The sequence below is a fragment of the Castor canadensis genome, chromosome 2, assembly GCF_047511655.1.
Source record: "Castor canadensis chromosome 2, mCasCan1.hap1v2, whole genome shotgun sequence".
NCBI lineage: Eukaryota > Metazoa > Chordata > Mammalia > Rodentia > Castoridae > Castor > Castor canadensis.
In genome coordinates, this window is record NC_133387.1 from 168786035 (window position 1) to 168811634 (window position 25600).

The 25600-nt window shown below is 38.6% G+C and overlaps 1 long non-coding RNA gene across 1 annotated transcript in view; it reads left to right on the forward strand.

Moving 5' to 3' along the window:
* Positions 1 to 690: 690 nt before the first annotated feature.
* The window catches only part of LOC141417540 (uncharacterized), an 84624-nt gene continuing 59714 nt past the window's right edge, over positions 691 to 25600 (forward strand). Inside the window, exon 1 of the long non-coding RNA XR_012442178.1 lies at positions 691 to 924. This is a non-coding gene — a long non-coding RNA (uncharacterized lncRNA). The remainder of the gene's footprint in view (positions 925 to 25600) is intronic.

Here is a 25600-nt window from a genome sequence, read left to right on the forward strand (position 1 = left end):
CTCCCCCACAGTTAGGCCACAAGTATTTACTGAGCATAAATATTTAGTGCCCTTCCATGCTTCCAGCATCCTGTGAATAGCTCTACCATTCTTCTAATGACATTGAATTCCTCTGTTTCTAACTCCACTTCTGCCAATGGCAGAGAAGACTGTAATCATGTGTTAATCATCTTCATATTGCTGATAACTATGCTTGCTAAATTTTACTGATTTTTTCAAACCAGACTTTGTTCTATGCTTAGGAAGACATAAAAAGCATAAAGCATATTCCCTTTTATTCCAGCAAGCTTAGGGGTGGTATAAGATATAACTGCCTAATCCTTTTATTTCCTTGTACAAGAAGACAATACTAAAAACCACACATTAAATATGATTTAAAAAATTAGCATGATGCATAAAGAGATTCTTTTCTTGGTCTTATCATCTTCTTACTCCCTCCAGTGCCGTACAAGTGTTTCAGCTGTTTGGACCATTTTAGGTGTCTAATGTCCTTTTATCCCCCCAACTTAGTCACTTATGGTATGGAGAGCTCCCCCCTGACACCATACCCTGTATTGAAACCCAACATAACCTTTAAGATCCATTTCAAATCTTACTTCTTCTTGATCACTGTCATCCAGAAGTGGTTTTGGAAGTCCTCTAGCATGCTCTTTGGCCCTTTCTCGTGACACTTTGACATGGCCTTTTTTTATCGCCTGAAGTTTTCCACCCTCACCCTGAAGGGAACTTGAGTCTCATAGATCAAGAGTACAGATTGAGGCTAAAAAAACCTCACATGAGTCATTTGACTTCATTACTCTTCCTTGCTGTCACCATTGACTATATGTCTGTGGACCACCATGAACTCTGATGAGGCTGTCAGGACCTTAATGCTCTTATAGCATCTGCAGTACCACTGGGACTAAACGGATCTTCCAGAAACTAGTAAGTTATGGTGTCTACAATAAATTCCCTGTGGTTTTGTCATCCTTTGTGACTTTCTCTCCCTTATAGGTGTGCTATCCTAGAATTAGTACTGTAAAAAGACAACTTGAAGATTTGCTTTCTAGATAGCCAGAGAATTTTTACCACCTAAATTGGAGTAACTTTCAAATAGAAAGGTATGTTGGTTCTCTGGATGAAATTGGTTCAGTAATTATAGATCTCTGTAGGAGTTGTATTTAACCCGTTTTATTATGACAATGGCAGATTGACCTGTAAGATTCGTACCTTATCTAGTACTTTGCATAAAAATACAAAAAAAATTTTGTATGAGTCAGTGTATGTGCTAACCACCTTTTTGGGTGGGAAGTCAAATCAGAGCCATGTCCTTCTTGATAACTTAGCTTTCCGACAAAAGTTTTAGCAGACACATTCCCTGTGGCTCTTTCATGATAAAGATCCTTGAATTCCTCCTTTAATTGGATAAAAAAGATAAAAGAAGGTAAAAAAAATTACATCTAAACTCTAAGTGTTTAAAAAGTATGGTGCTGTTTATCTACTTTATCTATAACATAGTTTATTATCCAATATTTTGGCCCTAAGGCATCTTGATAAATGAAGTAAAAAAGTTCCAGCAAACCAGTAATTCTGATTTTATTCTTAGGTAGTCTCTTTGTTTCCTTTGGAGGTACATAGTAACTATAGGACAAAGTGTTAGAGGTAGAAGAAATACAGAAAAATTAAGGACAAAATGAATTTCCTACCATAAGCAGAGAGAAGCAAATGGAGAGACTCTGCACATGGTTTAATTTTGTGTTTTCAATGAAAAACCTGAAATTTTCCTTTCCTTAATCACAGAGTCATGGATTATCCTGCCCAGTCTTTGAAAGATCTTTTCCTGACATCTGGGCTCCCTGAGGCAAGAGGTGGGAACTTAGGACTTGCTATGGTCTAGCAGAGTCAATCAGATTATGTGGCCTTGTACCAAGCACACTGATATCTCTGGGCTCTGGAGTATCTTGGCTGAAGTGGGCCAGCTCTAAATCTGGAGTGAGCTGGATATGTGGTACCCCAAACCTTTGCATTAGCTTACCCTTGTGTGTGTACAACTTAATGGAGAGCATTCCACTGAGTTAGACATGTGACTGAATGCAATAAACTGTTGTAAACTACTGGAAAAGGAGAAGTCAGAAAAGTACTATTTATTGTCAAGTTCAACTCCTCAGTTGTGTTCTGACATAGTCATAGTTCCTCAAATCAGAATCAGAGGGCATTTTCATGACAGGATCTCAGACAGCATGGCTGTTTCTCAGAACCTGTAGGAGAAACCAGCCTAGCACCTCAAGAGCTAGTAAGTCTGTTGGGCCTTTTTGTTGTTTTGTTTTTAAGCTTGATTAGCAATTGAGTTTCCTAGAATTTAGAAAGAATAATGTGTTTGGGTAATGTGTTTCCTCCTCTCTTAAATAACATTACTCGACAGCTAGCAATGAAGATGGGAAATCAGGTTATTATAGTGATTAGGTATATGGGTTTTCAAGTTCATGAACCATACTTGAGCCCTATTTTACCTTTAAAATCTGTCTAAACTTGAGAAAAATATTAATCTTCGTAAGTTTTGTTTTTTCACTCCAAAATCAAGATACTGGTAAAATTAGTACATATCTCAAAGGGTTGTTGTGAAGATTAAATGAAATAATGTACAGTAATCTCTTGATATCCCTGGAGGATTGGTTCCAGGATTCTCTCCCCCCCTCATACCAAAATCCATAGATTCTCAAGTCCTTTATATCAAATGGGAACCATTTACATACAACTTACATAATCCTCCTCTATAACTCATCTGTAGACTACTATACCTAATGCAAAGTAAATGCTAAGTAAATGGTTATTATACTCTATTATTTAAGGAATCACAAGAAAAAAGTGTACATGTTCAGTACAGATGCAATTTTTTTGGTGGTACTGAAGTTTGAACTCATGGCCTCATGATTGCTAGGCAGGCATTCTACTACTTGAGCCACTCCACCAGCCACAGATGCAGTTTTTTTTCTGGATATTATAGATCCTCATTGGCTGAATCCATTAATTGTGGATATAGAGGGCTGATTGTGAAGCAGTGCTCAAAATGTAGTAGGTTTAATTATCATAGATGCTATGCCAACTCAGCAAAGTTGCCCTTGCCTCATTGTCTCTAGAAATGTTAGCTGAAGCTTTGACTTGACATTTCCAACTTCTGCAATTTCTCACTCAATGGAGTAGTTGACTAGCAACCAGGCACATTTATGGCCTTCAGGATGGTTAAAGATTTACCTCTGAGAGGGATCCTAAATTTGTTTTCAGGAGCCTCTTATCAGTGGTTTGGATGTTGCTAGTTAGTGTGGACCTATTTCCAATTTAGACAAATACCTTAGCATAATAACAGGGTTGAAAAAGTAAGGTGAGAATTCCATGTGAGTTACCAGTGATTTGTGGTATAAAAAAATGACAGCATAAACTCATCTTGTATTAATGGATACCTGAGAACTAGGACAAGTAAAGGATGCTCCTAATATACTCTGTGCTGGTCAGAACTCAGCTGGAGCATCTTACCAACCTCTGAGCATTGCGTTCTGTAAGGAAACTCAATAAATCAGAGTAAGTCCAGAAATTTGGAGCCAGTGTAGCAAAGAGCTTTGAACACATGTAACTAAAGATAATTGGAGGAACTGAAAAGACAAGAACAAATGGGGCACTACTGTTATCTTCAAATATTTATAAGGAAGAATTATTAGGCACTTTTCCCACCTGCTATAAGAAGATCCAGAGGATTATAGGTAGCCCAATGGGGAAGAAGTTGAGTTAAGACCAACTTTTGTTTTTTACATTAAGGAATTAAACTCTGGGAAAATAAGAATTTATTTTTTGATTTGTTTCTTTGCTTACAGCTTTATGCTAGTGTCCAGAATAGAGCCTGGGCTCTTACTTGGCACTTACTAAGCATTTGTTGAATGAATGAATAATAAATAGTTCAAACAGTTAGAGCTGCCTTGAAATGGATTGGGATGCCTTAGGAAGTAATTTCATTCTGGAATTAACCAGGCATGATCTTCGGTGAGATGTGATAGAAGACATTCAATTGTGGAATGGGGGGCTGGACTGGGTGACCTTCAAGGTCTATACCAACCTCGAGACACAATTAACACAATTATTTTGTAAATCATGGAAAGAACCAGTGCTTAGCAAACAATCATGAAGTTTGGTGCCCTTCCAAAGCAGTCTCTCAACAATTCATTTATCCCCCAACACCCTATCCCCCCCGAAGTCTGAGTGTTGGTTGTAATGAACTCAAGGCTAGCAAAGGGGTTCATTCACTAATTGAATGACTGTGGTGACCTCCCTCTGATCTGGCAAGGACACAGATTTCAGGTCTGACTTCCATCATCTTCTCCTGAGAATGTCTTGAATATAGTCTGGCAGTCATCAAGAGCAGAGAAGGATACACTTCTCACTGGGAGTCCAGGATGGAGGAGTGGTCCTTCCTCAGCCCATCACCCCTCCCTGCAAGGGCCAGTGAAAAGCCTGCAGTTTCCAGCTTCCTGCTTGTTCTGCTTGGCCCCTCTTGTCCACCACACACCCACCCCCTCTCTTTCTTTCTTTCTTCCTTTCTTTCTTCTCTTTCTTTTTTTTCTTTCCTCTCTCTTTCTCTCTCTTCTTTTTTTATTAGAGCCGGAACCAAATTCTCAAGCTCCTAACTGGTGTGTAGACTCAGAGCATAAACATGATCCCCGGCATTAATCATGGGTAATAGAAACCAGAGATGAACTGTCAAATAGTTGGCTGTCCTGTTGCTGAGTCAGTACAACCTCTTAAAAGCACACTAAGAAATGCACACAAGGGTTGGGAACAGAGCATGAAAGAAATTCCAAGGACTGTTTTCCCATTTTTTTCTTGCTTTTCTTATTTTAATTATATAGGAATTCAGTCACCAGAAAAAGAATTAAAAATAGAATCAGGACTTCTAAAGATCTACAATAAAGTAGTATGTGGAGAAAAAAAGCTTCTTCTTATTCTAGGCTATTCTTCTAACAAGATACTTAACTATTTCAATATGAAAAGGATGCGTGGTCCATCTGGTGGCTACTTCTTCATTGCAGTTGGTGCTCTCAGCAACCATGTGGTTGGAATATCTTACAGTGAACAGAGAGATCTTATCCTGAAGTTAGATCTGAGTTTAAAATTGACTTCATTCCTTTATGATTTCTGTGATGCTGGGTAAATTATTTCCTTCTTCCTAAATTTAGTTAACTCACCTGCAAAATGTGAGTCAGAGTATCTATTGCACAGAATCTTAATGAGGATTTCATGACATAATTATCTGTCTGGTTCAGACCTTGAAATATAGCAGACACTTGAGAAAAGTTAATTGGTTCTAGATTTGGTTGTAGCTAAGAAACAACTCAGAAGCATGAAGCCTGACATTATCCAAGACCAAAAGCACAGCAGTCAATAATACATGTGTGTGTATGATACTAGCTTACAGTATATATGTATATGCTATGCCTGTATAAGAGGTTGGGTTTTTTGTTATGGCATTTCACATTAACAGAATAATTTTGGCAATGATATGAAATCATTTAATTTTGACCATGCAAATGTGCCTCTTTACTGTTAGTCAGCAGTTGCCCAGCAATGCAGGAGGGGAAAAAAAAGGCAGCAACTAGTCCAGGCTAGGATTGATCCTTTCTAAAATGCAGACACTTAGTCAATATATGCACTTCAAGCAAGATGAGCAACAAGGTAAAAATTAGAGGTGACTTATCTTCATTTGGACATCCATCAAGTACAATCTGCTAAGTGTCATTCCTAATCAGTACTTACACATTTTATTCAGTTTCCAGCCAATCCCTGAGCCTAATTACTTCCTAGCCATTATTTATTACCTAGTGTGGCAAGAAAGAAATAAGTAACCTTGTTTCACAGTTCATGTGAATAAACCAGAGATGCTAAGTAATTTCCTGAAATCACCAAATGTTGCCTATGGAGTGAGGCTGGGACTCAGACAGATTTTGTGCTATTTAAAATAGAATACCTTTGTTAAAATGAAGTTGGGTCTGCCTAAAAACTCTCTATTAAGCCTTGAGCACAAGGCTATATGTGAAGGTGTCTCGCTGACTATTTAATGTTAAATGAGCAAGCATACTCCATATGGCTAGTTTAACTAATTTATAACTCACCATTCAAAGTGGAATGCTTCTGAGTGTGAAAGAGGGACTCTAATAATATTCTGTAGAATATGTATAAACAGGGCAGTGGTGGAAAACCCAAGACATATGTCACCCTATCTTTAGCAGACTACTCTGGGGAGATGTCTGGAGATCTTGGAATACCAGGGAGCCAACTCTCCACAAATGGTCTTCAACTTGAATCTGGAACTTGAAGCCTGGAATTTCTTGGAGATTCTTGGTTTGGATTTATGGAAATGACATCATCCTGAGTCAGCTGATCCTATCTTGGTTTGTGCTACAGTGGACACCATGTGCAGAAGAGAGAATTGTATGCAATTATAGTTGATTACATGAACTTTTTTTTAATCTTAGCCTGTGTAACAGGAGTCAGGGTTTCTCAAAGGTAGCACAGAGAATCATACAAAATATTTAGTAAATGTACAGAGCAAGGCATAGGTTTTTTTGGGAAATTGATACTTTTACTTTTAAAAACTGTATTTGAAGAAACTGATTTCCAGCTTTTGAATCAGATACAGAGTTTTTTTAAAACTATTTCCAATCTTAATTTCCTCTTTTAGGTCTTCTGTGAAAGGTGTAAATTTAGCTCCTTATGTGTGATTCAGAAAACTGCTTAACATGGCATTGTGATACAATGGAAACAGAAAGGAGCTAAAAAGAATAGTGTTTTGACCCAAGTTTGCCATCAAATAGCTCTTGACCTAGCACCTCAAGCTTTCTCAGTGTTTTCTTCTCTGTCTTGGTCTGTCTTTCTGTCCATCTCCTTCCCCTATATATATTAATAACCCACATTATCCATTCATCAGTTGATGGGTGTTTGAACTGTTTTCCATTTTGGCTATTATAAACAGTGATACTGTAGGTACTCTAAGTTCTTGTACAGGTTTTTGTGTGGGCATATGTTTTAGTTTCTTTTTGGTTTCTACCTAAGTAATAGAATTGTTGGATCACTTGAGAACTATGTTCACACTTCTGAGGAACTGCCAAACTTTTCCAAAGTACCTGTACCATTTTATATTCTCATTAGTCACATATACTGGTTCCAATTTCTCCACATCCTCACCAACACTTGTTGCTATTTGCATTTTTAAGTTCTAGTCATCTTAGTGGGTGTGAAGTGGTATCTTGTTATGACTTGGATTTGCATTTATGTTTTTTGGTGGTTCCTGTAACAACTCTTATGAGCATACAATTTTTTATCCTGATTGGTGTTCAGAATTCTGGAATATTGCAAGTGTATTGTGCATTCCTAAACATAGAACTGGGAGGGAAATTGACACCAGAGATTTGTTTAAAGTTTAGCTTTAACTGACAGAAGAAAACTGGATTAGCAAAGTTCTTGATTATTCAGGTTGCTGGCCATTTCTTCTGAGGAAGATTTGAGTGTAGGGCATTCCCTTTACACTGGAGCTTCTGCCTGACAGCTGGCTGATGTCCATCAGTAACCAGCAAATTAGCAGACTGTGCCCAGTCCAACACCTCTGTGCTTGCCCCAACAGTTTGTTTGTCTAATGGCTTTTCACCAATACAAGAAAGGGAATCTCATCTCCCTTGAACATGCATCCATCTTTCATTTTCCAGGATGACATTCACTTGCTCTGATCTTAATGTCTGTCTCACACAGCCTCTCGCTCCATCAAATGGATTGTGTTAAAACTTAGTTTGAGAACAAAAAGTAAGCAGGAGAAAAATATGTCATTTTGTAAGGTTGAAAACCCATCATTTGAAAATAAATAGCACATCAGTAAAGACAAATTGGATGCAGAGATTGTGTGTTCTTATTTTTTTGTGGACAATAGAATTACCAGTGAAGATAATTTTTGGAAACATGCTTGCCTGGACTTGAGAGTCTGGTGATTTAATTCAAAGTGATGCTTAAACAGCTGTTTTTTTTCCTGACAAGTTTCATCATTATCTATGTTGCTGGAATTGAGACGAGATATGAATAATCAAAACCAGTGAAGAATCCCAAGTTGTACATATTTGGTTTCCTAATGAAATATCTCTTATTTTCCTTACACTGTATTTAGTTTTCAGGTTGTGTTGTGGGTGTCCATACATGATTAGAATGATGTTATATGCACATACTTGCAGAGAGAGAGAATAAAGATCATGTTCTCTACTGCATGCCTATAGTCAGACAAAATGTAAGCTTCTTAGATTTGTATGACTTCCATGGTCTACTCCATGTGGATTGCTACTTTTCCACTTGTTCATCTGTGTATTTATTACTCAGGAGTCTCCAAAAAAAGAAAACCAATTATATGTATGGATTTATGATGAAGAATTGGCTCATGCAATCATGGAGGCTAAGAATTCCTAACAAATGCCATCTGCAAGCTAGAGAACTGGGGAAGCTGGAGGTGTGAGTCAGTCTGAGTCTGAAGGCCTGAAACCTGTGTGGAGGTGAGAGTGGGAGTCCCTGGTGTAAGTCCCATGATTCAGAGGCTCAAGAACCTGGAACTCTAAGGCCCAGGGCAGGAGGAGTTGAATGCTTCAGCTCCAAAAGACTGGGAATCTTCCTTTCCGTGACATTTTTGCTCTTTGTGGTCCTCTTTAGATTAGATGGTGTCTACCCACATTGGTGAGGGTGTATTTCCCTTATTCAATATACTGAATCAAATGCTAATATTTTCTAGAAATACTCTCATGGACACACCCATAAGTCATGTTTGACCAGCTATATGGGTCTCCCATAACCTAGTCAAGTTGACACATCAAATTAGCCACCACACTCTATACCCCAGCCAAGTTAGGATACTTATATTTCTTTGAATTCTCATTTTTTTCTTTGTGGCTGTTTATGTGCCGTTTGTTTTGCCTGGAAAACTTTTCCTCAAATTTGCCCATCTGGAGAATTCATGTTAATTCTTCAACATTTAGCTCAGTACTCCCTTCTCTAACTCCAACTGTTCCCCCCGCTTAGAGCTCAGCTTTCCCTCCATTGTATCTAGTTATGCCTGTACAAAAACCAATCAATTTCTTCTTTCTACATTTACTCGGCACTTATTATATGTACTACATTGTAGAAAAATCCAAAGTAATTGTAATATGGCCCAATTTCCTTTTAGTTTTCTTGCAGAAAAAAAAGATGCAGAAAACAAAAATGACAATATAAAGCCTTTGGAGTCAGATGAGTGTGCATATCACCTATAAGAAGACTACTGGCTTCCGGGTAATTCACATCTGAGATGAGTCTTGAAGGAAGAGTAGGAATTGACTGGGAAGAGTGAGCAGGATAGCAGGCTGATATCAAAAGGAGAAGCTGAGGGCACAATTTGATGGCAAGAGAAAGGATGGCATGTTTATGAGCCTGTGAGTCATCAAGATAGTTGCAGAACATAGCGTGAAAGCATTGTGAGGGAGCAGAGGGTACCTGTGGTATAGGTTGAAGATGGAGAGGTTGGCTAGGATCCATTCCAAAATAATTGTTTTACGACACCCCTTATCCTTTCCTGTCCTTGGAGAAGGGATCGTGTTTTATTCAAGTTTCTATGGCAGTGGTTAGTAAAACACAATTTATGGTGAGCATTTCAAAAACACTCATTGAATGAATGAATGAGCAGATGAGCAATAGGAGCTGGAATCACAAATGAGCTGCAAACTGTCCATACAGATGAAACATGGATTTTCACAAAGCATTTGCTTGACTTTGAGAAAGGATGTTGATTTCATTCTTTCTACTCCCCATTTCATCCATTTTATTACCATATATTTCCTCAAAAGAAGGTCTGGCCAGTATCAAACAAAGCAGACTACTCTGGTTTTAATTACCTCTTTCCAGGCTATACTGGCTAGGTAAATGCGGCTTGAATCTAACTTGAGCCATGGTCAGAAACATTTTGTCTGCTTTCCTTGTAAGCGCTGAATGGTGTGCATGAAGCTTATATTGATAAGGGCTGAATTTCAGGCTTTATCTTTTAATAGGGGTGATAAGATTCTAGTGCCTCAGCCCTCTGCTATCTGCATGCTGATGGTGGGAGCAGTCACCAAAGTGATGTGCTGGCTGGTGGTGGGGCCCTGGGTTAACCTCAGAGAAACACAAATATGAGTGGGTGGAGTGGTTGCTTTCCATGAGAATGTTTCTCCTTCTCTTTCACAGCCTGGCCCACACGACTGGGCCCTCTGCCAGCAAGCAAAGCAATGGATTATTTTTTCCATTGGTCAGAGGAAGTTTTCTTTCTTTTCTTTTTGTGAATGGAGATAAAACATTTCATTTTATAGGAGAACTTCAGGAATTTCATTTTAGGAAAATAAAAGACTGTTCAGATTCCCAGTAAGTATTGGAGGAAAACACACAGCCTGAGGACACAAAGGTCCTTGGAATCCTACAGATGTGAATGTGAGTCTTATTTCTACTGTGAACCAGCTGTGCACCTCTTGAAGTTGCCACACCTTTCTAAGTCTTCATTTTCTTGACTATGCCATGGGAAAAATTAGGCAAATACAATGAAATGAGTGTAAATAAAGTATTTAGTAAGCACTCAATATTTATTATTTTTCTTCTATTGCTCTTATTCTAAGACAAAGGATTACTCTTATCTTCCCCCGAGTCTTCTGTATATTTGGGAACAAAGTCATGAATACAAATCTTAGATACCCAAGGGGAAGCTTTGCATATACAATGCCTCATCCCACCAGCTGATATCATTCCCCTCAACTCACCAAATATTTATTAGGTATATGCTTGTGCTTAAAGCTGTTTAAGACTGTGAAGTTTACAGTTGGAAAGAGATGCTTACGGAGTTCTAGCTTTGAGAAACTTGTTTCTTACTACAAGGACAGAATTTTATTTATAGGGCTGGTAAATAGTAAAAGGCAATGTGAGTGTGTGTATATGTATGTTTGTGTGTGTGTATAAAATCTAACATACACACAAGAATACATATTTTAGGAGCAAATGAAACCAGTCTTATAAATGGCTTTGAAAATTAATTTCTTTATAAAAATTTCCACTGATTTCCAAACTGTGGAAATTAATAACTTCTCAATATCCATCTATCAGTTCTTCCCGCCCTACCTTCTTCTACTTCCCTTCCTTCCAGTGCCAGAGAACAAGAGCTTCTGCAGAAATCCAAAGTCCCCCCTTAACAGCCAGAAGCAAAAGCAGAATGCTGTGTTTTCTGAAATCTTGGCTCTTCTCAACAAACCCACCAAAACCTCACAGGTTAGGTAAGTTAAAGGAGGCATGAAGAAATACAGTGTTAAAATACTCAATCAATGCCATTTGTCTACTTCAAGAAGGTGTGGCCAAGGGAAAATGTACTCATTTGTTTTCACATATCATCAAACCAAAGGACTGAAAACAGGAAAACAGACAACTACATTGTAGTCATTCTGCAAAAATATTAATCTTACCATTTAACTGTTCTGATATGTATTCATTGGTTAATTCTCTTGATATTCTAGAGAATCTGTGAAACTTTCTTATCATAGGCAAAACCCCATAAATATGCTGTCTTTTAGTTGTTCCTCTCTGGAGTGGGAATAATTTCTAAGATCTGAATAGGAATCCTCTAACCAGAAATGACTCATGGCCTGGCAAAGCTTAGAACCTTGACCAATGAAGTTATCAAAATGTCTTAAAAGTCAATGAATACAACAGGACAATTGAAATTCATTAGGAAGTAATTAGGTCTTTGGGATTTACAGAGAATGTCTAAGAGATGAATGTGTTGGGGAATCCACAGAATATGACTCCCACTTCAGTTCAGTTTCTGTTGGAGTTGAGTTCTGCTGATGCTACCTCCATGTCCCCTCCATGTCCTGGTTTATTGGTCCTGTATATCCCTGTGGGACATAGATGGAAGATCAAGCAGGATGACCTGTAGTCAAATAGTGAGCTGGGAAACCCATTCTCAGCTCCACCTTCATTGGATTGTTTTCTTTCTCTGGGTTGCAGTTGCTATCAGGATTTGGTTTTAGCCCTTTATCAAAAAGAGCTCTCTTGGTCCTTATACAATTTGTCAGGAAAGGGTAAGTTTTTTTTCCTTGTTTTTTTAAACTTGGAGGTAGCTCTAAAGAGCTTCCAGAGCATTGGGCAGCTGGTTTTTACCACTTTGCTGACTGAATTTGTAGCATTTTCTTTGCCTTTTGCCCTGAAATCAAATGGAAACTCATTGGCAAAGATAGAAACACATTTTTCCACCTCTTTTTTTCTTTTATCAGGAAAAACATTGGAAAAACAGATTGCATGCCCAGGCTGTTGGTGCTTGAAATTCCCTCCCTCCTCAGATCTATTATCTTAATAACAAAAACTGTAGATAATACAAATCTAACCAGCTTTCACTTCACTTAGCCCCTGGGACCAGTGGGCTGGGCTCTCCCTTCCTCTTTGGGGACAGGAACTGGGCATTTTCATGAACGCTCCATCATAAATGAAGCAAGAATTTGATCCATACTCTGTTGGTCATTTACTAGTAAAATGGATTTTTTTGATATAAAAAAGAGAAAAGGTTTAGGCAGCAGGATGTTGCTTTAGAGAACTCTGATCTGGCTGCCTACCTGGGTATCATGATGGCCTTTGTAGGTTACATTTGGTTACTTGTGACCCTGAAGTAGAATTCTTTGTGCAAATGACCTTTAGCCTGGTTCCAGGGTTTTCCTGTATCTCTTCTAGGGTATAATCTTTGGAGAGATCATGTGCACCTCTTAAACCTCAAGAGTGTCCAAGGCACAGTTCCTCATGGGGCACAAATGGAGCCTGGATTCTCACATTGGGAGATAAGATGGTGTGGGAATACATGAAATAGGCTTTCTTCATGTTTCCACGCTCTGGTGCAGATTACATGAGGGGCTGAGAAGTCTGAGTTTGAACTAGGCCTTGGAGGTTTTCATGAAGGCAAATATTACAGGATAGATGAATAGAACATATTTTAGTTGATGGTCAGTGAGCTTGATATACAGTGTTTGATACTTGGATTTGTGATATTTTATTATCCATTTAAAATTTTAACCAAGGTTCCCCACATGCTAAAGGAGGCTGTAGGGAAGAAGATATGTTGATTTTACTTGGGCATCTTGTCTGATGAGCCAAGTCAGTAGGAATGAGTTGAGTAGTCCCTGATTACAATCTCACTTTCTGAGATTTTGCTTCCAAGGTCCAAAAATACTAGGTGGAAAATTTCAAAAATTAACATTTCATAAGTTTTAAGTAACTTCTATTACAGTCTATTGTTATGATTATTCTATTATTAGTTATTGTTATTAGTCTGTTACTGTGTTTAATTTATAAATTAAACTTTTTCATAGATACATATGTATAGAAATAATAACCTAGTACATATAGGGTTTGGTACCATCCACAGTTTCAGGCACCTACTCAGGGCCTTGGGATTTACCTCCCACATGTAAGGGTATCTACTCTGTATTTGGCGGAGGAACTTACTCTTTACTTTTTTTGGGGGGGAGAATAAAAAGAAAATCTATAGTTTTGGAAGTACCTAAGATTTGAGCAAAAGAGACCTGAATTCCATAAACACTTATTTATTTATAAGTGTTTTACTTGTAAGCATTTATTGTATATCAACCTCTGAGCTAGATGTTAGGATAGTCAAAATTCTCAGGAAACTTATAGTGGAGGAGAAATGGATGGTTGTGAAGAACTAATGACAAGACAATGTGTTAAAAGTCACTCTAAGCCAGTGACTTTTCAACAAATAAGGGTGGACATTTAAATGAAGGAGCAAGTCGCTGGTGGAAAAGATTATGCAGAGGTGACATTAAACTTAGGTATTTAACCTGAAGTCAATAGATGTTTCTGGGAGGAAGGAGGAAAGGATTACTGGAGGGAATGGATTATAATGAAAAATAGAGGCATGAGAAAGGCTCTAACTTCCATTTGAGAAGTATTGTTTAGTGACTTTCAAGTCAATTATTTAATATGTCTTAACCTCAGTTTCCTCTTCTTTATATGGGGATCATAAAATACCACAGTAATTATGTGGGATAGTGGATTGAAAATACATATTTTAAACTCTAAAGCACTAACAAAATTTTAATTGTTGTTGAAAGTGACTCTCAGGCTTGGATCCCTCTAAGTCCCAGTTGAGGAGCACTCTGCTGATTTTGGCATGAGAGTTGAGATGTCTCCCAGGGGTCCTGTTAGTATGCATCCTGAGAATAAACACGGTCACATCTGGCCTTTCTAACAGAAGGAACACTGAGTTCAGGGTGGGCTGGCCAAGGAATGGCTGTGTGGGTAGGTGGAAGGAGAAAATTCAGAAATGGAAGGCCTGCTTGCTCTTCAGAAGCATCCCTTTTTTGTCTTAGAAGTAAGCCGATGATTTCCTGAAGTCCAGCAGTGAAACTGAGTCTATGACCTGTGATTGTGCAATTAAAGTGATTGGATCTTCTAGATTTGAAGTCAGGCTTCTCTGATTCTTTCTTGCAGAATCCTTCCTCTCAGATCTAGTCTTCTTTATCATTCTCAGGCAAGAGAGAGTAATTTTGAATTCTTCTATTATCCCTGGCGTGATTGATTAATAAGCAACCTGAGGACAAAGACTGCATCTTACATAAATCAGAATCCCTGGGATCCTGAGCTGATAATGAGCACAGTGTCTGTTTGTCAAGTGAATGACTTATGGGGAAGGAGGCACTCCTCCAGGCTCTAACAGGGGGTATTCCCTCCCTGCTCACTTAGAAAGACAAAGTGTTTTGTGTGCTCTGGTCAGCTCTTCAAGCCTGTGGTTTTCTACCCTAATTGCTGAGTGCCAGTCTCAGTGAAGACACATCAATGCCAGTACATCTTACTCGGGGTCATCTCCTTCAGGGCAGACCCCACTGCCCCTAGGACATTGACAGCTTCTGTTTCACATCTGTTTTTACTTCTGGCCAGGTCTTCTGGGTCACTGCCTTGGCCCAACAATCTCCCCTTTCACCTTGTTTCCACTCCGGGTCAGGAGAGAGGGACCTCCTCTTCTCTTCCCACCCCTGAGGCCTCTCTCTGCTCCCTGATCAGACTCATTGGGCCTCTGTCCTGTCCCTGCTCAGCTCCTGCCAGCCTGGCCTGCTCTTGTCACTCATGGGGTGCTTGCTTGCCACTCACATGTGCTCATCCTGACCTCTGGGTTTTGGAATGTCAGTGTGCACATGCAGCAAAAAGAATCCAACCTGCTAGATGCATTAGGTCTTCAAATCTCAGATCCCAGGGAAGCTTCTTGGCATTAACGTTGTGTCAGCTGTGCTTTCCCCACTTGTCACTCCCTGCCCCTTCTACTCCCCTTCCTTCTTTGCAGGAAGAGGAATGGTACCAATGCATCCTTCATTCTAAAGAGTTCCATAAAAAAACATTCACTGCAAAAAATTACTGGATGCATGGGCCAGGAAGCTCCCTCCAGTTATATTAGTGGTCACTCAGGAAGCACAGTAGGAATAAAGGCATAGTCTTTAATATCAGGGGAATTTATAACCTAGTTGTGAAGACAGTAATCACCTACATGAAATCATAGCAAACCATATGAAAAATGATGACTCGGTGAATTGTGGAGCATGGACCCCAACTGCTACAAAAGGTCAGAAATGAGGGCTTGTAGAGGTTGTGAACATCTGCGAAAGGCCCTGTCAATCAGCAATCAGGATGTAAGGAGTGTATAAGTGTGTGTGTGTGTGTGTGTGTGTGTGTGTCTATTCTATTCTCAGCATTCAATCCCCTAGATGATCAATATGCATTTTTTAAATATTAATGCATCAGAAGGTGAAGAAAGGGTGAAGGTGGAATGTAAACATGGGAAGGAATGGGGCCTGCTTTTAACCCAGTGCATTGGCAAGGTAGCAATGGAGGCTGGAGCTGAGTGGCTGGGAATCAGACTGACTCAGTGGAGAAAGAGGAGGAAAAAGCAAATCCTGGTCAGCAGTCCAAGTTTCTATTCCGTGGATGTCATTCACACTGTCTAGTGTTGCTGGCAGTGCCCATCAGGACAGAACATGCTGAGCTCTGATCACTTTTCAGTATACGAGCTGGTTTTCTCATTCCAGGGGGTTATGGGAAAATATTGCTAGTATCACAGAGATCAAAAACATGGTCCTGCAGATAAGGAGGGTAGGGTGACTGAAGGTAAGCAGTATGGGTCACTGAGATAGGTCTATGTTCCCCAACAAAGCTGAACAATTTAATATTCACACCAGAACTCAAACCCAAACAAGACTATAAAATGGGAGGGAGGGGAGTAGGAAGGGAATTAGTGCCTAGTGTGCACAAATGCAGCTGGGCCAGCGTGGCTGGACAGGATGGATCTGCTTTAGTATTATTATTCCTCTAGAAGCTGTGAATGGAAAATTTGGCTCTATGTGTGAGGTTTAGGATATAAGCACCAGAATATATCTGTTATCTTATCAGATTATATATGTATTTATTTATATAATGAATATTTATTGATGACTAGTCTACTATGTACTATACCCATATATGTCTATGTACATATATACATATATACATAGTCATTGATAATTGTTATTTGAGCCATGGACTCTGTTATTCTGGAGCTTACATTCTACTGGGGAGAGAGGTAATAGAGAGGTAAATGAAGAAATGAGAAGATGGAAAGACCTATTTCTTCTATTGGGAGAATTCAGATGCAAAAAAGGATAAGGAATTTACTAGCTATCAGATATAGTTTAACTGACTCTTCCCCCAGAAATGGTCTTTGTCTTGTACTAAGGATGGGACTTAAAAAAGAAACAAAACCTAGAGTACAGTGAGGCCATGACCTGAGCTGGGGTTCATTTTGAGCAGACTATATTTTCAAATTAAATATGAGGACATGTGGAGCAGTACAAGTGTGCTTATGAGACAATGGTGTAGGCAAAAAACAGACATGAAGATGACTAGAATAGAATAGAGGACCCAAAAATAAGCCCATGCAGCTAGGCCATTTGATTCTTACAAAGATGCTAAAAACATACATTGGGAAAAAGACAGATCATTTAATTAATGGTACAGAGAAAACTGGATATCCACATGTCAAAGACTGACACTAGCTCTGTCTCTCTCATCCTGTACAAATACCAATTCAAATGGATCAAAGGCCTTAATATAAGACCCAAAACCTTGAAACAGCAAGAAGAAAACATAGGGAAAGTACCTGAGATCCAGAAATAGGCAATGATTTTCTGAATAGGATTCCCATAGCTCAGGAAATAAGAGCAAGAATTGACAAATGGGACTGAATTACATTAAAACATTCTGCACCACAAGAAAAGCAGTAATGGAGTGAAGAGATAGCCTATGGAAAAGGGAAAAAAATCTTTGCCAGATAGTCTTCTAACAGGGGATTAATATCTAGAATATATAAAGAACTAAAAAAATTAAACAAAAGAGCAAATAATCTAATCAGCAAATGGGCCATTGAACTGAACAGATATTTTTTGAATGAAGGACTGATAGTCAATAAATACATGAAAAATGCTTAACAAATGTAGCCATCATGGAAATGCAAATCAAAACTATTTATTTTGGGATTCCATTTGACTTTAGTCAGAATGGCTATGGTCAGGAAAACAACCACAGATGTTGGCCAAGAGGCATCAAAGGGGTAGAGGTGAGGAATGTACATTAGTTCAGCCACTATGGGAATCATTATGGAGGTTCCTAAAAAAATTCAAAGCAAGGCAAGAAGAAGGAATAAAAGGAATACAAATAGGTAAAGAAACTGTCAAAATATCCCTATTTGCAGACGACATGATCCTATACCTTAAAGACCCAAAAAACTCTACTCAGAAGCTTCTAGACATCATCAATAGCTATAGCAAAGTAGCAGGATATAAAATCAACATAGAAAAATCATTAGCATTTCTATACACTAACAATGAGCAAACGGAAAAAGAATGTATGAAAACAATTCCATTTACAATAGCCTCAAAAAAAATCAAATACCTAGGTGTAAACCTAACAAAAGATGTGAAAGACCTCTACAAGGAAAACTATACACTTCTGAAGAAAGAGATTGAGGAAGACTATAGAAAGTGGAGAGATCTCCCATGCTCATGGATTGGTAGAATCAACATAGTAAAAATGTCGATACTCCCCAAAGTAATCTACATGTTTAATGCAATTCCCATCAAAATTCCAATGACATTCATTAAAGAGATTGAAAAATCTACTGTTAAATTTATATGGAAACACAAGAGGCCACGAATAGCCAAGGCAATACTCAGTCAAAAGAACAATGCAGGAGGTATCACAATACCTGACTTCAAACTATATTACAAAGCAATAACAATAAAAACAGCATGGTACTGGCACAAAAACAGACATGAAGACCAGTGGAGCAGAATAGAGGATCCAGATATGAAGCCACACAACTATGAGCAACTTATCTTTGACAAAGGAGCTAAAAATATACGATGGAGAAATAGCAGCCTCTTCAACAAAAACTGCTGGGAAAACTGGTTAGCAGTCTGCAAAAAACTGAAACTAGATCCATATATATCATCCTATACCAAGATTAACTCAAAATGGATCAAGGATCTTAATATCAGACCCCAAACTCTTAAGTTGATCCAAGAAAGAGTAGGAAATACTCTGGAGTTAGTAGGTATAGGTAAGAACTTTCTCAATGAAACCCCAGCAGCACAGCAACTAAGAGATAGCATAGATAAATGGGACCTCATAAAACTAAAAAGCTTCTGTTCATCAAAAGAAATGGTCTCTAAACTGAAGAGAACACCCACAGAGTGGGAGAAAATATTTGCCAATTATACATCAGACAAAGGACTGATAACCAGAATATACAGGGAACTTAAAAAACTAAATTCTCCCAAAACTAATGAACCAATAAAGAAATGGGCATGTGAACTAAACAGAACTTTCTCAAAAGAAGAAATTCAAATGGCCAGAAAACACATGAAAAAATGCTCACCATCTCTAGCAATAAAGGAAATGCAAATTAAAACCACACTAAGATTCCACCTCACCCCTGTTAGAATAGCCATCATTAGCAACACCACCAACAACAGGTGTTGGCGAGGATGCGGGGAAAAAGGAACCCTCTTACACTGTTGGTGGGAATGTAGACTAGTACAACCACTCTGGAAAAAAATTTGGAGGCTACTTAAAAAGCTGGACATCGATCTACCATTTGATCCAGCAATACCACTCTTGGGGATATACCCAAAAGACTGTTACTCCAGAGGCACCTGCACATCCATGTTTATTGCGGCACTATTCACAATAGCCAAGTTATGGAAACAGCCAAGATGCCCCAGCACTGACGAATGGATTAAGAAAATGTGGTATCTATACACAATGGAATTTTATGCAGCCATGAAGAAGAACGAAATGTTATCATTCGCTGGTAAATGGATGGAATTGGAGAACATCATTCTGAGTGAGGTTAGCCTGGCTCAAAAGACCAAAAATCGTATGTTCTCCCTCATATGTGGACATTAGATCAAGGGCAAACACAACAAGGGGATTGGACTATGAGCACATGATAAAAGCGAGAGCACACAAGGGAGGGATGAGGATAGGTAAGACACCTAAAAAACTAGCTAGCATTTGTTGCCCTTAATGCAGAGAAACTAAAGCAGATACCTTAAAGCAACTGAGGCCAATAGGAAAAGGGGACCAGGAACTAGAGAAAAGGTTAGATCAAAAAGAATTAACCTAGAAGGTAACACCCACGCACAGGAAATCAATGTGAGTCAATGCCCTGTATAGCTATCCTTATCTCAACCAGCAAAACCCCTGGTTCCTTCCTATTATTGCTTATACTCTCTCTACAACAAAATTAGAGATAAGGGCAAAATAGTTTCTGCTGGGTATTGAGGGGGGGAGCGGGAGGGGGTGGAGTGGGTGGTAAGGGAGGGGGTGGGGGCAGGGGGGAGAAATGACCCAAGCCTTGTATGCACATATGAATAATAAAAGAAAAATGAAAAAAAAAATTCAAAGCAGTACTTCTGTATGATCCATCTATATCACTTCTGTGTGCTTACCCAAAAGAATCAGTCAGCATATAATAAAGATACACATGCTTATCACTTCACAATAGCCATGCTACGAAATCAGCCTAGGTGCCTATTAATGGATGAATTGGTAAAGATTTGTGTATATACCCAATGGAGTGTTATTCTGCCATAAAGAAGAGCAAAATCATGCTATTTGTGGAAAAATGGATGGAACTTGTGATCAGTATGTTAAGTGAAATAAGCCATGTTTTTTTCTCACTTGTGGAATAGAGGGTAGAAATAGAAGAACATGAAAGTAAAGGAGGACTATTAGTAATGTAGAAGGGGTAAAAGGAGAAGGAGGGTAGGAAAGAGTCACATGGGGTGAATGTAATCAAAGTATATTATATACAGTGCGGGATGTCATAATGAAATGCCTTACTTTATACACTTCTTATATACCAGTAAAAATAAAATAAAAATAACATGAATTATTTAACAATTACATTACATTAAATGATAGAAAAGTAAAGCTTCAAAATTTATGGTCATCCTAAAAGTGAATATGAGTTTAATTCCTTTTCAGAACTCCAGGTGAAGACAGTTTCCATTATATTATTGATTGCTCCTTTTTTGATAGGGATTCATGTGATAATGATGATTTCTTTCAAGATTTTAATTTCTGGAAGATGTTTCTGTCTACTGAAACACCAGCTTGTGCTCTTTTATCATCATCATCAAAACCACCACCACCACCACCACCACTATGATCATTATTTTGTGGTTCTAGGTTTTGAACTCAGGGCTTCATTAGGCAGCCCTTTTGGTGACAGGATCTCACTTTTTGCCCAGGCTGGCCTGGACCATGATAATCCTCTTATTTTATCTTTCCTGCTATTGCCAGGATGCCAGGTACACACAATCATACCCAACTTTTTTCCACTGATACGGGGGCTAGCAATCTTTTTTGCTGGGGCTGGCCTGAAACAGTGATCTTAATAATCTCAGCCCCCTGTGTAGCTTGGGATGACAGGCATATACCACTGAACTCAGTTATTGGTTAAGATGGAGTCTTGCAAAATTTTTGGCTTCTGCCACCCTTGAACCATAATCCTCCTGATTTCAGCCTCTCAAATAGCTAGGGTTACAGGTGTGAGCCACTGGTGCCTGGCTTTCTTATTATTGAATTAGATTCCTGCCCTCCCTTTTTGCATTTCCATTTTTTTGCTCTTTTTGTCTAGGGACTTTAAATTTAATATAGCATTCAGATGCCACCATAGTGTCCCCACTAGTATAACTACTGCTTCTTTTTTCCTAAGACTCTTGCTTTTATCTTTATGTTAACTGTTTTGTGTGCTCTTATATTTCTTCTATAAGTTCCTGAAGTTCTTTTAAATGTTTTAAATTTATAAAAGATTTTCTCCTTAAAAATGGTAAAAGTCTTTTGATAGTAGATATGCTCTAGAAGATAAATCTTAGTTTAACTAATGGATCCACATGAGTGAGAAGAAGTGAAGGTTGCAGAGAGGCAGGCCTGGATAGCTGGTAAGTCTTCAGATGAAAAATATTTAGGTTTCAATCCAAGCTCCTACTGGATAAGTTTAACTACTCTAAACTTTGCTTTTCTCTTCCATAATGTCTCTTGGGTTGTTCAATTAGATTATTACACAATATATCTAGCACAGAGCCTGCCATACTGAAATGTGTGTGCAGTTGATTGGAACCACTTCATTCCCATGTCCCTTGGGAAACAATGGGTGGGTGATAGGTGGAGGTGGGGAAGTTGGCCCCCAGAAACAGCACAGAGGAAACAGAACATAGAATGACATTTTACAAATAAGAATTTCAAAGGAACAAAAGAAACAGAGACCCATTTGCTAGATGGCAAACAAATCTGAATCCTCCAAATATCGGATCCTTCTCCAAGTAGCAGTGCTTTATGTAGCAACATGGCTGCCCTTCCCTAAGGGTGAAATGGATTGATTTCTTTTTTTTTCATTTATTCATATATGCATACAATGTTTGGGTCATTTCTCCCCCCTTTCCCCTGCCCCCTCTCTTATCCCCCTCTGCCCCCTCCCTCTTCCCTCCTACCCCCTCACTACCAAGCAGAAACTATTTTGCCCTTATCTAATTTTGTTGAAGAGAGAGTATAAGCAATAATAGGAAGGATCAAGGGTTTTTGCTAGTTGAGATAAGGACAGCTATACAGGGAGTTGACTCGCGTTGCTTTCCTGTACGTGTGTGTTACCTTCTAAATTAATTCTTCTCGAACTAACCTTTTCTCTAGTTCCTGGTTCCCTTCTCCTATTGGCTTCTGTTGCTTTAAAGTATCTGCATTAGTTTCTCTGCATTGAGGGCAACAAATGCTATCTAGTTTTTTGGGTGTCTTACCTATCCTCATACCTCCCTTGTGTGCTCTCGCTTTATCATGTGATCAAAGTCCAATAATGGATTGATTTCTTAAGAGCACGGTGAGAATTCATACTCCAATGCATGGTTCTGTTGTTAGGGTGAATGATGGAGACAATACTGAACATACATGTATGTGTGCACATAAACACACATGTGTAGCACATTGATGCAATATTGTATTGCACAGGAAAATATGGCTTCTAATTTAATTTTTTGCATGAGTCACTGTCTATTTAATGGGGTCCGGTGTGTGTGTGTGTGTGTGTGTGTGTGTGTGTTTATGTGTATACTAGTCAGAAAACAATGCATCAAGATTCTGGTTTTTTGGTAAATGCTTTTCAGGTAAATGTCTGGTCTTTTGAATTCCCTTTCCCTTTTGTGTTTCTACCACATTTGATATAAGGAAAAAACTTCACATCTCTCTTAGGTTTTCTGTTCTGCTTTTTGAAGAGACTGGTTTTCTGGCTGGACCAAAGTCCTCTGAGGCAGGCTGGGTTCTTTTCTGTGTTCTGGCTCTCCATTACTACAGTATATGTTCTCAGTCATGTGCTCTGGTGTCAGTGTCTTCTAGGTAGGGGTCAGTCTTCTCAAAGAGTAGTAGTTCTTGACATTGGTTCCATATTGGAATCAGCCTTGGCTCCTATTGGAATCAGTTGGGAATTTTTTCCAAATACCAATGCTTGAGTCCAGTTACTGTGTTGTTAGTGGTCTAGGCATGTAGAGATAATGCGGATGTATGGTGGAGGTTGGGAACTGCGCTCCAGAGACTTGTAGCCTCCCACAGACTAGGAAGTGGGTCAGTAACCCACTTTGAAGTCCTTCAAGCCTATCCAGATGTTTCAATCAGGCCCAGACCACTGTTCAAAGTTCATATCCAAGGCAGGGAGTGGAGATGAGAACACAAACTGCAACTTCTTTATCCCACTTCTCCTACCTCTTTCCTAGAGCAAGAAAGGGAGGGACATCTACCTTGCTTAGCTTTCTCTTCTCTTACAAACACCATTCACAGCTCATCCATTGAGCTCTTTTTTGCTATCTTTAATAATTTAGATTGTTCAGGCACTGATGTATCCAGAGGAGCTTAAAGAGTTTAAAACAAAAACATCCTTTCATGTCAAAGCCTGTCATTAATGGCTATTGCCTTGAGGAGGACTCAAAATTTCCATTTTGGAGTCAAACACTGAATACTTTTTCTTTTCCTTTCTGGTGTGAATATCCTAGATCCTCCTAAGGGAAATTTAAAAACAGAGAGGGAAAGAGGCGTTGATAAAATAATATATATATAATATATACACACACACACACACACACATACACATGCACAATTTGCTCAGTACTTATCATGCTGTCTGGAACCTAGTACACTGTTGATGCTAAATAAGTATTAAAATAATAAAATAAATAATTAAATGAATTAACAGCTATCCAAAGGGTATCACTTATCTCAATTATAGTGGTATGTGAAAAGTTAGCATCATAAATGCAAAAATACCATATTTAAAGACACAGTTAAATGCCAGAATACCAAATGAAAAATAAGATTCTAAAAGATGAGATAGAGATAAAGATAAAGATAGAGATAGTGATAGAAGGAGGGAGGAAGGAAGAGAGAAAGAGAGAGAAGAATGGAGGGAGAGAGGGAGGGAGGGAGAAGGAGAGAGAGAGAGAGAGAGAGAGAGAGAGAGAGAGAGAGAGAGAGAGAGAGAGAGAGTGTTCCCTGTAAAGAAACATGACTGGAAACTGGAGTGAATTCTCTACCCAACTAAACTAGCATTGTGTTTACTATGTTATGTTAAAACAAAGATAATTTTTTCCTTTTAAGGACTCAGAAAATTCACTTCACATTCATTTTTAGGAAGTTCTTGAAATGCATTTGTTGGATTGGATGACTTTTAGTGCAAAACCAAAAAAATTTAGCTCAAATACTTATTATCTCAAATAGAAAGTCATCCAAGATACAAAGCTGACTAAATTATATTAGAAAAGTTTTAAATTATTCCCACTTTTTGATGAGATGCATATTTCACTAGATAACTCCTTTTGTATTATAGGATTACTTCTGGAATTAATGATCTGTAATTAATATATACAGATATGATAGTGACTAGAAGAAGAAAGGGCATCCTATGGGTATGTTTGTTTTAAAATCATAGAGGTCACTAGAGATCCTTCAGCAAATTTTTCCTCATCTTTCACAATCTAGAATGCATAATACGCCCACTCTTAAATCAATCAGTAGCAATGTGAAAGACATTAATGTAATTGACTTAGGAAACTCAGGATCATTAACAGAGGAGTCAAATACTGCAACAAATGCAGAATTTTGTTAGAAAGACAAGAGCATTCGTGTTTTCCAAAGTGAAGCACCAAACTGGGGTTTAAACCTGTAAAGAACACATAGGGTCTAGATATGGTAGAACAGATCCCAGGAAGGAGCAAAGAGAAGTGTTAGGGAGAGCAATGCACAGGCCTACCAAGCATAGGTCTTAACTGCACAGGACTGGGTGGGGAGGCCTAGGCAGGAGAAGTCTGTGTCAGATGAGGATGTGAAGGAGAGGATCTTAGACATACATTTTAAAGTATAATGAAGCCAAAAAATGCTGGCATGTAAAAATTTTAGGAAAAGCATAAAGTATTACAACAAAGAACTGTAGTCATAAAAACACTATATAGTCCTTCTGTGTGTGATACTGATACAGTCACAATGACAGAGACAATTGTGGTTGACTTTCAACATCTAGAATCAGCCCAGAGTTGGGTGTTGGATCAGATTTTCAATAACTTTGACAGTGAACATGTAAGACACTGGGAGGTAGGAGGTGGAGCTGGCAGAGAAGAGTTGATAACTGAAGGACAGAGGAGGGTCTTAACAATACTCATATTACGGAGTGGCCACAGGCACAATCAAAAGGTGCTGTCTTCAGTTAGAAAACAAGAAATAAAAGTATAATAATAACAAGTAATTATAAAAAGGCAGAGAATAAAAGACATAATTTTTATTTACTAAGTGACTGTGGGTAGGGTGAGAGATGGTTAGCTAAATTGTGATCTGTCATGATGGGAATTCAAAGGTAATGTATAAGGTAGCTAAATTAAGAGGTGCAAGTCAAAACATATATTGTTTAGAGATATGGCACTAACCCAACTCCGCCCTC